At 40.2% G+C, this 15652-nt stretch overlaps 1 protein-coding gene across 1 annotated transcript in view; it reads right to left on the bottom strand.

Moving 5' to 3' along the window:
- tln1 (talin 1) overlaps positions 1-13157 on the bottom strand; it is a 78513-nt gene extending 65356 nt beyond the window's left edge. The window contains exon 1 of the mRNA XM_034125779.1: positions 13000-13157. The gene's annotated coding sequence lies outside the window, so the exon portion shown is untranslated. The remainder of the gene's footprint in view (positions 1-12999) is intronic.
- Between the last annotated feature and the right edge of the window lie 2495 nt (positions 13158-15652).

Here is a 15652-nt window from a genome sequence, read left to right as displayed (position 1 = left end):
GACCCGAGTCCATTCACTTCACTCTTCAAACCTTGGTGCGTGGGGAGGGTATAACTGAACCTCTTGATTAGTGAAGAATTAAAAAAACTGAGCAACTAGCTGGTTCTTAAGTTATTTTAGCTTAAAAATACTGTTTAGCTTTTTGTGTTTCAGTATGTCTGAGGTGAACAGGACTTTAATACAAACTGTAAACTAAAGGTCAACCCACAAAGCACTTCTGAGGCTGGTGAGAATATGTCTGACTTCGTGAGAATCTGACAGCAACATGCCAGCCGATATTATCACCCGTGGGAGGCTTTCAACTTCCGCTAACAGCGTGTGTGTATATGGGTCACATGGGGTCACGACCTGGATGTCTACACACACACACACATACACACAGTAACAGTGTTCATAAAGATGGTAGACCACCACACACAGCAACACAGACTGACACCACTGTTGTGCAATAATACTGAACTCTTTTATGATTATTATTTCTGTCTTCTACATATTGTGTTGTGCTTAAACAAAAATAGCTAAAACAACTCTATGCAATATATACTTTTACTACTGTTATCTGGCTGTTGCACTTATTTTTTTATAGCACTGCTACTTGTCTTTTTCTACCTTGAATGCACATTATTACATTTGTATTTGTATTATTATGTGCATGCCTGCCTTTTTACTTAATAGTGTTTTACTTTTGTCTCTATATATATATATATATATATATATACTGCCAACCTATTGTTGTAACAATGTACATTTACTGTGGGACAATAAAAGGATTTCTGATTCTGAAGATTTCTCTAGTTTGGATGACATTTCAACACACGTCAAAACCACACTGGGAGGGATACCTTTCTTAATTTGACCAAAAGAGAAGAATTGTAATATTTATCGGGGCAAACACAGGCAGGTGTAACTAAAAACCTGAACATTGGGTGCATTCAATTTCAGTTCTCCAGCACCAGCGGTCCTTTGTTTCGTCTGACTGCAATGTGTGTTATTATTGACCCAATTTCAGCATTAACCTTACAATGCATGAGCAGAAAGAAGACCTACATTTAAAAAAATAAATTAAAAAAAGTCCTTTAAATGAAACTGAGCCATCATTATAAGTAAGTGCACATGCTGTTTTTGCTAAATGACAAGTCAAGATGTGTTCAGTAACAAACGTCTAAATGTAGATTAAGCATCAAACACAGTCTGCTAGCGGCTGCATCATCAGTGCTTGGAGAGCTTAGTTAGCGGACTTCACTTCCTGTCAGTTCACAGACTTCCAGAGTGAAGTGACAGCAGGCAACGGTCATCCTGTCCTGTCAGCAGGCAGATACTCTATCTCATGTCCGTCAGTCCAGCCGTGTGTTGGGGGAACTGTCCGTTTACAACCAGAGGAATACTACAATGCCTTCTTATCTTAATATGGCAGAGCGGAAAAATGTCTAGCACATCTATTCGACTGGGCTGATAAGTACAGCGTGTGGTAAAGTAGATCCTCTGCCAAAAAGTCTGTACTATGCCACAGTGCCTGAAGCTTACAGTACAGTGCAGTTTCAGAATATTAGAGAACATGTGTTGCCCCAACAGACCAAGTAATATGTTGATATTCTCACTGGCTTTAGTAAAATGTGGGAATATAATCATCAAATTTGTTAACAATGAAAATATTTGAAGAGGCCCTAAAATACTTTTTTGGTTTTCCCTTCCCTATAGTGTATTATATAGGTGTCAATGGTCTGCAAAGCCTAAAATCCCTGTGTTCCCTTGAGTGAGTTTCTCTTCCACACACTCCTCCCCTCCGCCTACTAACCTGAAATTAGGTTAGGCCAAGAAGAATATTAGATATATTGAATTCACACTGTTGCCATGAAAGTCAATGTTACAACTATTTGACTCCCAGGTCCTCTACAGGAAGAGTTGAGGGGATCCATTACTCTTGAGCACACACTGCCACAGCTATCGCAGGTAAACGTCACTTTTTAAATCCACTGTCCACATAGGCGTTTGTCTCCTCATCTGTATTTCATCCGCTTTATTTTAATCCTCCTCTCACCTCATTTCACCACTGTCCTGTTACTCCAAAATATGGCAAAAGAATTATGTAAAAACTTTCATTTTGATGCACTTTTTTCACAGTTAAACCACATTACTCTAAATCCAAGCTGCCACCTGGTGCTATCTTCAGTGAGGGAGGAGGATGAAGACTTCTCAGAATAGCATTTGAAAGGTAAGGTTGTATCGTGGCTTTGGTTAAATGGTCAGTACACCACCTTCCCAAAGTCATGAGTGCCATCTAATCACAATAACATAATATCACCATCACAGTCTGGCAGCAGTGGAAGGAGAAGGACATGAGTCAATGGTGTGCCAAAGTGTGCCGTTAGCAAACAGTGTGGAGGTTCAGCACATCAGAGCAGTATTTAACACGCGTCTGTGACATGAACTTTATCCACTACACAGTGTTGATACAGTCACTGCATGTTTCACACACACCAAGGTATCCCAAGTGATTCCCAGCACTGCAGTGACTTACCAGGAATGGAAGGACTTTCCTTAATAATGTAACATATCTAAAAATCCTGCATTTCTCTTAAAATAATTCTCTAACATAGAAAGCTATTAGTTGTATCCCTATATCTCTGTGTACCTTCAAGAGATTAAAAAGGCCAATAGCGCTTGTTACTCCCTCCACTAAAAGTATAGAGGTGTTGTCTGTAAGGCGGTGTTGCAGAAGTAAAACAAGATGTAGTGCACAACAGCTGACCACGAGTTCACACACACTGCGGCGCACACACTAAGGTCTCGGTTCTCTGCTGCACCCGAACATCCTGTGTGATGGAGGCGTCCATATCTGCCCTGCTGCACCGTCACAGCACACTGCACCACCATCAACACAACAAGTGGCATCATACTAAAGACTTAGAACAGTCACTTTCCCATATGTGCACTGCTTCTTCTGCAGGCCTATAAAGACTGCTAAATAGTACTGCAGGAATGAGTCCTAATACCTGTAAATGTGTTATTATTTTTACTTTTTCCCACGTCTTGAATTCAATGTCTGCTTTTAGCGTGTTTGTGGTTATGTGTCTGAAATTGGATCTGTGGTTAACACAAGCTCAAGAGATTTACATGTTGTGTTCTCCGACATAACATACATCTGTAAATATCCCACTTGTGAATGTACGAACTTCTATTCGTGATAAAAACAGCGGTTGCAAACAAGTGTCTAAATGAAACCACTAAACATCATTCGGCAACGTTAGCCACCTTTAGCTTAGCGGTGGTGATGCCACTGTGATGGTGTTTGTTTATAGCCTAACGTTAGCTACTCCTAATTTTTGCATTTGCTTGAAAACAAAATCCTCAAAGTTGTGTTAATAGATGGAGATTATCCTGCTGAACAAAACATGTCTTTGGTATTTCTGCAATATTCTAAAATCCAATGGGAATATCCCCATTGCTGTTTGTGGAGGGACCCTATAGCGATGCTAACTTCCAGGTTAACCGACAAAACCACATTATCGCTGCATTTTTCTACAAAAATATAGCTTTAACAATACCTCTATTTGTGAGTAAATAACATTTGGTGAGTCAGCTTCCCCTTTGGCACCACTCTGCTGCCAAAGGAAGTCTTTCCACATACGTGTCAAAGTTGAGCAGACACAGTTGCTGCTCCTGAAATAGATAACAGGAGTGTATACTTATTACAGGGCTCACTATACCTGGCACACCTTAATCCATCACACTCATCTGTTACATGCAGCTGTGTTTACCTGCTGTCGAAGAGTCAACAACATGATGGGGCTGCCATGCTGACCTATTGAATTATACAAGAATAGCTCACTCCTTATTAAACCCCCAGTATTCATCTCAAAGAGGTGTAAAACACGCTTTGATCATATAAAACCGCAGTAGCTTTTCATTAGATATCATGGAAGATGTGTTTGTCAGCTTAAACTGTGCATACATTTTCAAGAGAGCGTTGTTTTCTATCTCCTCATCCATCAAAGCGGGAGATGTAGACTAGGCCAACAATCCCCGTTCAATTTCATATACAACGAGAGAAATGTAGTAACTAATACTTCAGATCTCTCTACAGCTCTGCACATATCCTGCTTATTCATTAAGTCACTTTTGAACAATCAAATCAAATCAAATCTAAAGCAATTGCAAAGCTTCCTAAAATAAACTCTCTACACAAGCTAAAGGAACCGAGTACTGGGTTTAACCGCTGACATCTTGTTACAACGTATATCTCTACAGCACTGCTGAGAGGGAGAGCTCATCTCTTCTGTCCAACCATCCGACTTGTGATCCCAAAACAACATCATGTGGTGTCTTTGGGTTACTCAGCCCACTGTGCTGTGCCTATTTTAGAAAGAGGGCTGCCACCATGTTTTCAAAAGCTCACTTTGGGATTGTTCGTTTTCTATTTAGAAGACAGTTGAGGACATTTCACCAGTTGCAATGAAATATACTTTCAGTTACAGGGAGTAGTAGACATTTTGCAATAAGGGAACGGTATACAATAGGCGCTTTCACACCAAGTACTTTTCCCAGGAATAGTTCCCGGAACTTTTATTTCCTGGAACTATCTAGTAAATTGTGTTCACACCGGAATAAGTCTCTGAGGGAGCCGCCGACGTCACTTCTTCTGCTTTGGGTTTACTGGCAGGCCGCAAACAACTTCACGGCGTATACTGCCACCCGAAGTCCCCGGCCGGAAGTCCCCGGAGTTGGGGAGTAAATCGCCAGAAGCGCCGACATCTCCTCATCACTTCACCGCTCCCATATTTTTTTTGTGTTGCCATAAGTTAGTCTCTCTCCGTTGGTGCGCTGGGCTAATGCTAATAATGCTAATGCAAGCAAATAAAATGGCGGCTTCACAAAAACCTTTCCGAGTTTTACGGGTGTCGTTTGCAATTCGCCCAGCCAATCAGAAATTGGAACTTTTTTCTCCCCAGGAAAGTACCACCTCTCTAGCAGGGACTAAAAAGGGGGGAAAAGTTCTCATGAACTAAGTTCTCTTTTTGGTGTGAACGCAAAATCCCAGGAACTATCGGAACTAAAAGGGAAAAGTACGGGGAAAAGTACTCCGGTGTGAAAGCGCCTATTGTCCTCTTTTTTTTCTGATGTGCATCTTATACAATGTTCATGAATTTAATACAATAACAGAAGGGATGTTTCGTAACAGAGGCATACTTTACATAGTGAGGGACAATCCTTCAGGTGTAATAACAGTCAAACAAGAAACGACAAGATTTTGGTAATTAGACCAAGCAACCTTTTTCTTTTGGTGATAGAACTGGTTAGGGATTGTTAACTTTTTATCCGGCAATGTATCTATAACGGTATATTGGGATTTCTACTTTGAATGGAGGACGGTTCTGAGGCAGTCGGTTTTTTTATAGTTCCTACAGCTCAGCGCGAGCCGGGGATTGATTTATGGATCACATGGCACATGGTGGGTGGTGAGGAAACACATCCCTGCAATGAAGCTTTGTTTTGTGATCACCAGCTGAACACATCCTGTCCAAGCTGCTTTAAATGTGTGGCACTTGTATGATCTTTGTGTTGTGTGCATCAACAACAAGAGTTCTACATCCCAACATTACCAGTTCCCCGAGTTAGTTTCACAGGGATCCTTGTCTTTGTTACTTTGACATCCTATGTGTTAAAAGTGTCTAAAGGTAAGTAGGTAGCTATCAATACTTACCTCAATAAATGCTGATCTCAGAACAAAACATTAGTACTCAAATGTCCGAAAAGGGGGACAAGAAACAAGAGAAGAGACATTAATATTACAATCACTGAGGGCAATGTTCATTTTCATGTGACTAAACTTAAAAATATATAAATATATACTTTTAGTATTGACTGCTGCACAAAGGAGTGCATCATCATAAACATTTGTTTGCCAATCATCTTGTGTTCTGCAATACTAGTTTGAAAAATCCCGTTGCTTTTTTGTCCCTTGCAAAGTTAACTTCTGGTTAGGCCTGCGAAAAAACGTCATCCTTGCACAACTGTATAAAAAGTAGCTTTGATTCAGTCTAACCTTATTAAATCCTGTATCTTACCGAATTGTAACAAATCCTGTGTGGTGTTCAGGTGTAGAGATTACACCATGATGATTGAGTGGTGTGGTCGCAATAAATAGCCACAGTCATGAGTAATGGTCGCACGTGATAATGACAGCTTCTCTTGATGATGCAACACAATGTGACATTGCCCTTCTGCTTAGCTGTCCTTCTCATAGACAGGAATAAAGGGTGGTGGAGCCGGCACAAATATCCAAATGCAAACGGATGTTAATCAGCGTTTCTACATCTATTTATGGCTACCTGTTGGAGATGATGCTCCATGATGTAACCCCGGTTGATTTATACCGATACAACAAAGAGGTACGAGGTACAATAGAGAAGATTGTTTCAAAACAGATTTGACTAGATCCAAAGTTTTTTCTATTGGGTTTATATATTATAACATGAGCAAACATTTATAGACCTCAACTTGCTCTACGCCAAAACCTGTATTGCTCACAGTCAGACCAAGCGTCACTCATTGGTTGAGACGGATGCGGTCAGGCCTCCCATTGCAGAAGACATCTAATATATTAAGGTCTAGACAGCATGTGTTTGAGAACGTATTGAGGCCCTTCATTGATTATGTAAACAAAGGATCTGAGTGTATCTAATGGTCAAGAGGATGAATAGATGCAGTGCTGGTGCAGTTACTAAGGTGCTGTTTACACGGGAACGAAGCGGGTTGTATCCGCTACTTTTCTCCTTCGTATAGCCCGTTCGTTCACACGAGGCCGTAACGGAACCGCGGAAACGGACCCCTATAACGATAACAGGTCCCAAGGTGGATTGATCTGCGGACGGAACGCTCTGGGGGGCCAAACGGGTCCGTGTGTACGTCCTATACGATCATTTTCCTGATAACGATGAAGCCATAGCCCCACCTCTCCCCACCTCTGCTGCACACTGCTGTAGCATGGTCAGTAGCTACTGCTACTGCTATTGCTACTGACCATGCTACAGATGTTAGTGCAACATCTACAGCTCCTCTACCACAACCATCAGCAACAAGTGGACATGGAGAACTACATGAACTACATGTTGCTAAATCCACCGCGGAGAATAAACAGAAGGGCAACCAGGCAACCATGGCAACCATGCTCGGGGGGTCTTCTTCGCTGCTTTTGGTGTATTTTGTGGCGGAAGTACAGCGCCACTTACAGGCCCGGCATATGTACTACAGCGTCTCCAGCGGGTCGAGCGGTCTCGTGTGAAGGGACATGTTTATTGAGCCGTATCCGTGTGAACGGAAGACTTTTTTGATATCGAATTCGGTTTGTTTGCGTTTCGTTTCGTTTGCGTTTGCGTTCCCGTGTAAATGGGGTCTAAGACGGTGTGACTTTTCTTCAATGCATAATGTTTTCAAATGATTACCTTGTAATATCAAGAGGAAGCATCTCTTATTTTTGTATTGTTTAAAAAATAAAAATAAAAACATTGTGGAGAAAAAAATGATGTGCATGTATTTCTGTCTCCTGGGCTTACACAGTTTTAGCTATGAATCCACACATAGGTGTCCTGCATCTGGCCCCAGGTCATTCTGTATCCCTAAAATGAGGTACACATTTAGCCAGGCAACATGAGCAGCAGACTGTATCGCTGCTCCGCTGTCTCCAGCCCTGCAGAGGAATTCGACTGTGCATTCCTCTGGAATACCAGCTTCAGAGCACAGAGACAGGGAGAAAGAGGAGGAGAAGAAAGAAGAGAGGCTTTATTCAGCCTTATGTCACTGGCAGCCAGCACAAGAACTAAATGCAGCCAATCCCTACGGAGTACAGGAATGTGAGGACGGAGCAATTCTGTGGCAAAGGGAAGATAACATCTCATCTACAATTTGAGAACTCGGAGGAAGTCAAGTAAAAACAAGGTTGTGAGGAATACAAGTACATACTCTTTGCAATATCCTGTTTTTATTTGCATTGATTTGAACGTGGAAATTGAAAAACACTGACATGCAATTGGTTATTGTACTGTATCATTCCTTATCTTTTAACAAACTACCATTATTGTGTACCATGGAGTGGAAATGTCTATATTGTTCACCACATCACATGTTCCCCTTGAACAGTTGGATGAACAGTGACTATCTTTCCTTATATGGTGTTATCTTTAAATTATGTGTAGAAGCCAGAAATAATTGAAATGACATTGGAAATAATAAATAAAAAGGAGATCACAGAGCCCAGACTTCAGACACTGGACCTCCTTAGTAGCATGTAGCTAATGCGCACATTTTAGGTATATAACATCACCTCCTGCAACATTAAGCTGTCTATTGCAGCAGTCAATGCTCAAACTCATTCCAGTCGTTGAATATCATAGACACTTGGCTACTCTTGCCTTCCCAATGCCCACTGACTGGCACCCTGTTACACTATGGCTTTATTGTGAGCAAACAAGCAGCTGCTTACTCTATATCAAAGGGACGCCCAACAGAGAGATGCAGTGATGACGTGTTTTCATGCAGACCTGAAGTTAGCATCACAAAGGCTCCCTTGACAAAACCTATTTCCATTGGATTTGGGAATATTGCAGAAAACAATATCTGTGGCAAACATGATACTTGCATATTTAGTTCAGGAGGATCATCGCCATGTATTAACACCACTTTATAATAGTTCAAGCATAATGCAGACGCCAGAAGTATAAAACGTTACGCTATAAACAAACTACAGTACGGTCGCACCACCGCTAAGCTAAAGGCGGCTAATGTTTGGCATGATGACGTTCAGGAGTCTCATTTAGCCTTTTTTAGGTCACATAAAAGCCTTAGACATTCACTAATGGGGTATTTAATGATTGAACAACATGTAAAACATCTTGCAAGCTTGTATTAACAACAGATCTAAATGTAGGCATCCAACCAAAAACATGTTTGAGACGAGGAAGCCTAAAGTGCTACAATGCTGACTCATTTCCGTATTTTAGGACTCCTGCTCCGATCTTTTGTTGGAAAAATATATTTAATGCTTGTTTTTCACCATAACCAGTTACTGTGTGAATAAATAAAATGCTCTTCAACATGTCAGTGGTGCTGGTAGGTCAAAATTATTCACCCAGGTTCATAGGAACTTGAATATTCATGCATAAGTGCCGATATAATCTCAAACTAAAGCTTGGCTAATAGCAGGGAGGAAAATAATCAGGTCAAACATCACAAACATCTTGCATCTCATTTCCCCTAACAACCTCACTGCTTCCTATGATCTTTTAAGATTGTGTGCTTTTATCCGTGGAGACTTCTCACTGCGCTGACTGAACTCCACAGGCATCTGACACACACTTGGGAATTGGCTCAAGTCTAAAACAAATCATTTCTTGTGCTGGAGGAGTGACAGCACATGTTGTCTTGACCAAATATGGCTGAGTGAAAACACTACAGCCAGGTCTCTGCAGCTCTCAGGAATGAAAAGCAGGTTTCCTTAACTGGAGTGCGAGTGGGCCGTGACACAAAACGCTGACACCTTTCCAACAGAGCTTTTACTCTAAAGGATATGTGAGGCTAGGGGTGGATTAGCAGTCTGGTAAATTATACTATTCAGCCTCACAGTGCATCTGAAAGACTTACTTATTAAAGGCGTCAATGTACTTTCCCTATAGATTAACTTTAAACACAAGTGTGGCTGTTTGGAGTCACAGGAAAAGTTTGATTTGAACATAGCCTGACTGTCCACTATGACTATATGAGACGTATTGCAACATGTTTGTTGATGAAATCTGCTTTTAATTACGTTCCAGGGTGTGCTAAAGGAAAGACCACTGAGGTCATTAAAATAAAAAGGGTTTATCCCCTTTGGAGGCTGGACTACCAGAAATGAGATATATAAATTGTATGGACGACGTGTTATCTGTGATATGACTTGTATGTTTTACTCTGAAACAGAGCATGGATTCTGTGTATCAGTTTAAGCCCTTAACAAGATTTTCAACTGGTGTCGAGTTTCTTTTAAGTTTTTGTTCCTTTTTATTAGCTACAGAGAATCTACAAAGAATCTGCTGACAACAGTTAACCCCTTCTGCTCAAGATAGCCACCCTAAAAAAGGAGAAGCCTACTCTATATTAAAGACTTCCCTCCACTTTTGCCAACCTAAAAACTCAACGCTCCGACCTGCGACTCGGATTAATTAAAGTAGACTTACAATGTGCTCAATCAATGTCAATGTCACCTAAGCTGAATCAGATACTGTTTTGTTCTCCCGGTCAACGTAGTCCGAGTACAAGATGACCTCTGTTGTTTAATATAGAGCCTTTTTTCTCTCATTACTTTTATCAAACCTATTAACCCAACGCTCAGTTTCTAAACCAACTCCTTCACAAAAGAGCAGGTCACATCCTTTTAGATCATTTGTGTGGAGAAGTTCTGACGAGATAAATCTCTAAATGTAAGAAGTGAAACCTTTCGGAAGCACAAATGTCCTCAGTAGTTTTCATTAGTGTGAACTCAAGCCAAAAACATCACTTTGCTGAAACATAACAGGGGACTGTGTTGGACAAACTGGGTACCGGAGAGGCATGAAATATAATTTAGGAAGTCATTAGGACTACAAGATTGAAAATGCAGTGCCTTGTTGTATGACACTGTGTCCCTCTACACACATGAATAACAGGGATGCATTTTGTGTGTAAAACTAACAATTGTAGCCTGATTGTGGCACAAGAGGAATGATTGTTCCATCACCATACTGTATTTACAGAATGAATTCATCCTCTGGTCATCTGCATCAACATTTTGGGACAAACCAAAGTTCTCCACCCCTCCCAGCATTTAACACAGGAAGTGACTGACGGAGAAGGGACACCAAGCCAACAACTGCAACAACAAAATCTCCTATGAATAATAATGACCAATGTTCGGGTACACTAAAGTTCCTCTTTCCTTTAAATTACTCCACCTTATTTTTTTATTTTTCCTCCCTTTTGCGAATTTGTCTTAGATTTTTTTTTATTATTTAGCATTTCTGGAACTCAGATTAATTTGTTTTTGGTGACCTTCTGTGGATTAGTCTTAAAACTTGCTTCAGTAAATCAAAAATAATTCAGTCTTTATCAACATATCTTGTATTTTTTCCATTTATACTTCTGTCCGACTGAGGAACAGCCCACAGTTGAACTCACTGAAGTAAAACTATAATCACTTGTTTATCCATAACATAACATCTTCTTTGTTTTTAAATGACACTAAGAACTGGATCAACAGATTATAACATGCGTAATACATAACTCATATTATTCCATATAACATTTTGAGCACATTAGAGAAGTAGTAGGAAAACAAAGGGATAACACAATAAACACATATCTTCTCTAAAGACTCTTCTCTGACAGCGGGAGGTCTCACCTCCCTCTTTTACACTGTAACAATACTACAGTTATATGGGTACACTATTTTGTAGTAATCATCATCAATTATTCAAATCCAGTAATTTAATATATAATATCAGAAAATGGGTCAATCTGCATAATCAGTACTTTGACTTTTGCTACTTCAAGTACATTTTGATGCCAATACTTTTATACTTTCACTTGACTAACATGTGCAATGCAGGGCTTTTACTTGTGACAGAGTATTCCTACACTCTGGTACTTCTACTTTTACTCAAGTACAAGATCTGAGTACTTCTTCCACTTCTGCATTTAAACTCCTGGTGTTGTTTTTTTTGGCCACAATTACAATAGAATTTGTGGACATGTGTGCTTGTGTTGCATGGAGTAGTCCTATCATGTGCCAACATGTAGCACACCCTGCCACACTGAGGAAAGACTGCCATTAGGCCTCACAATCTCCACCAGCGGACTCACTGTCGTTTCTGGCATGTTTTCAGATACTAGCCTGCCTTATAGCCTGCTACTGACACAAGTTTATTGCTCAAAGTAAACACGTCTCTATACAAATTCCTCCACTCTGTCGCACACCACATCACAGTGGTGTAAGAATTTACACCCTGAGGCTACATTTTCTCTGCTGCTCTTCTGCTAGCAACACGCCCAGCTTTGAGAGAGCAGGAATACAGGAGAGAAGTGACAGAAGTTCACATTAGCTGCTTTGACACAATGAGGGTTGTGGAGCTGCTGTGGGTCAGAAAGGGAGCAGTGTGGAGGTGGTCTCCAGACAATCACCCCTTTAACACAGGGAACTCTGACAGAGAGAGCACATTTCTGAATGGTGAAGAAAACCAGAGGTGGGAAGTACATGTACTCAAGAACTGCAATGTGGAGATACGTGTACTTTACTTGAGTATTTCAATGTTTTGTTACTTTGGACTTCTACTCCACTACAATTATATTGTACCTTTTGTTACTAGTTGTGACATATAATCAAGTGTTAAATCAGACTTTAGTTCCACCTGGAGTGAATTCACAAGCTACCCTGCAGTATACAAAGTCATTAAAACTAGCTGCACCTTTACCAGCTTTGATAACACTTTAATGCATCAATCATTATAATCAAAACATATCATATATAATAAGGAAATGGGCCAATTTCCATAATAAGTACTTCTACTTTTGGTACTGTAAGTATACTTTGAATACTTTTGTACATGACTAACAAATGGGTTGGGGGACTTTTGCTTGTAACAGAGTATTCCTACACTTCTTCCCCCTCTGAAGAAACACACAGAGACCTCATAGAGAAAACACCAGACGGAAACGTGAACACAACACTGCATGTTTCTGATGAACAGTGAGAGCCCACAGGACATTCATGTGTGGAGGAAACGCATATTTGTCCCTCTGTGTGTGTGGCGCTTGATAATGGACAGCACGTCGTCTCCTAACTGCCTCTTCACACACACAGCGGTTTGAAGCCCGTCTGTACAGCAGCAGGCCTGAGTCTGAGCACTTTTAGGAAGATTTCTCGCTCGAGTCTGTGGTGACGTCAAGGACTTCTTGCTACAATGGTGGAAACTTTTCAAAGTTAGAAAGTCTGACCTGAGCGCGTGAGTCCACTCCCGCCGGCGTTCCCTTGGACTTTGGAACGCAAAAAATAAAAATTGTTGAAGTTGTTTCGGTTATTCCTGATAGATTTTTTTCAGCAAGGGGAAAAGCCAGATAGCGACTTGTTCTTAGTTCCCCTCCCTATCCGCTCTCTGCAGTGCAGCTGAAACTCCACCCTGCAGCGGGGCGGTGTCGCTCTGTGGAGGATCCGTGTACTGCTGTGTACTCAAATCTGTACTAGTAGAAGTACTCAGATCTGTACACAAGTAGAAGTATTCAGGTCTGTACTCATGTAGAAGTACTCAGGTCTGTACTCAAGTAGAAGTACTCAGATCTGTACTCAAGTAGAAGTACTCAGGTCTGTACTCAAGTAGAAGTATTCAGGTCTGTACTCATGTAGAAGTACTCAGGTCTGTACTCAAGTAGAAGTACTCAGATCTGTACTCAAGTAGAAGTAGGCTTACTCAGATATGTACTCAAGTAGAAGTACTCAGATCTGTACTCAAGTAGAAGTACTCAGGTCTTTACTCAAGTAAAAGTACTGAGGTCTGTACTCAAGTAAAAGTACTCAGGTCTGTACTCAAGTAGAAGTACTCAGGTCTGTACTCATGTAGAAGTACTCAGGTCTGTACTCAAGTAGAAGTACTCAGGTCTGTACTCAAGTAGAAGTACTCAGATCTGTACTCAAGTAGAAGTAGGCCTACTCAGATATGTACTCAAGTAGAAGTACTCAGATCTGTACTCAAGTAGAAGTATTCAGGTCTGTACTCATGTAGAAGTACTCAAGTAGAAGTACTCAGGTCTTTACTCAAGTAAAAGTACTGAGGTCTGTACTCAAGTAAAAGTACTCAGGTCTGTACTCAAGTAGAAGTACTCAGGTCTGTACTCATGTAGAAGTACTCAGGTCTGTACTCAAGTAGAAGTACTCAGATCTGTACTCAAGTAGAAGTAGGCTTACTCAGATATGTACTCAAGTAGAAGTACTCAGGTCTGTACTCAAGTAAAAGTACTGAGGTCTGTACTCAAGTAAAAGTACTCAGGTCTGTACTCAAGTAGAAGTACTCAGGTCTGTACTCATGTAGAAGTACTCAGGTCTGTACTCAAGTAGAAGTACTCAGGTCTGTACTCAAGTAGAAGTACTCAGATCTGTACTCAAGTAGAAGTAGGCCTACTCAGATATGTACTCAAGTAGAAGTACTCAGATCTGTACTCAAGTAGAAGTATTCAGGTCTGTACTCATGTAGAAGTACTCAAGTAGAAGTACTCAGGTCTTTACTCAAGTAAAAGTACTGAGGTCTGTACTCAAGTAAAAGTACTCAGGTCTGTACTCAAGTAGAAGTACTCAGGTCTGTACTCATGTAGAAGTACTCAGGTCTGTACTCAAGTAGAAGTACTCAGGTCTGTACTAGTAGAAGTACAAGGGAGTAGGAATACTCTGTTACAAGAACAAGTCCTGCACTCAAAATCCACTGATGCTAAGTAACTCAGTACATTTACTCAATCACATTTGTACATTTGAGGTACTTTACTTGAGTATTTCAATTTTGTGTTACTTTGTACTTCTACTCCACTACAATTCAGAGGTAAATGGTGTACTTTGGCTCCACTATCTTTAGTTACTTTACAGATGTGGATTAATGATGTGAAATATAATCAACTCTTAAATCAGACTTTAGTTCCACCTGGAGTAAATTCACAAGCTACCCTGCAGTATACAAACTCATTCAAACTATCTGCACCTTTACCAGCTTTGAGAACACTTTAATGATCAATAATTATAAAACATATCATATATATTATTCTGAAATGGACCGATCTGCACAATGACTACTTTTACTTAGCTGCAGATTGACAAAACAGATATTTGCATTTTAAACCACAGATTATATTCTCACCCCTTAACAGTTTGCCATTCGACCTGTACACAAATCATATAAACCCCTTTTGTTCAATTATAAGCTTTGTTGTAAAATGATTATACTTCCTCTCATGAAAATGCACCAGTGTGCATTACCTCCAAATGTCCTCTAGAGGGTGCAATGGGGCCGACAAAGAGGACACATGAACACATACAGTATGATTAACTTGGAAATCATCATCCCGAAAATCACCTTTTGTATAGGAATGACCTACCCCCTGCAACTTGTGCAGTATATTTTAAGTCGTACGGCCCGACTAATATAGTTTAAAAAAGCAGAAAAAACAAATAGAGGAGATAGACATCCCTAAGGATTCCAGATTATATTATAGTCTTGCATGATAGTAAAGTTTACAAATGCTATTATAGTTTAATACACAAATAAAAGCATACCATTCTTTGTTTAAGAAATCAGGTACATTAAAATAATTAAACCACAGCAAATACAGGTGATAGAGTTACTTTTTTGGTAGATTTTGAATCAATAAAAAAGTTCAATGAAGATTAATTTCTAAGGAATGATTTGTCATGTAGGTTTTTGCTGTGGACACTGCATTAAAACATCTTTGCAGATATATTTATTCTTAAACTATATATCACAAAGCTAGTACATGACGTTCTTATCTCGCGTGATTTGGATGCCTGAAGAATCGGTGAATTACTGGCTCCCCCACTGTACTGTACATACAATATAAATCAACATATGCACCGGACTGGGGTCTATACAGT

The sequence above is a fragment of the Trematomus bernacchii genome, unplaced genomic scaffold (genome assembly GCF_902827165.1).
Source record: "Trematomus bernacchii unplaced genomic scaffold, fTreBer1.1, whole genome shotgun sequence".
Lineage (NCBI taxonomy): Eukaryota > Metazoa > Chordata > Actinopteri > Perciformes > Nototheniidae > Trematomus > Trematomus bernacchii.
This window is presented reverse-complemented; position numbering and strand designations above follow the sequence as displayed.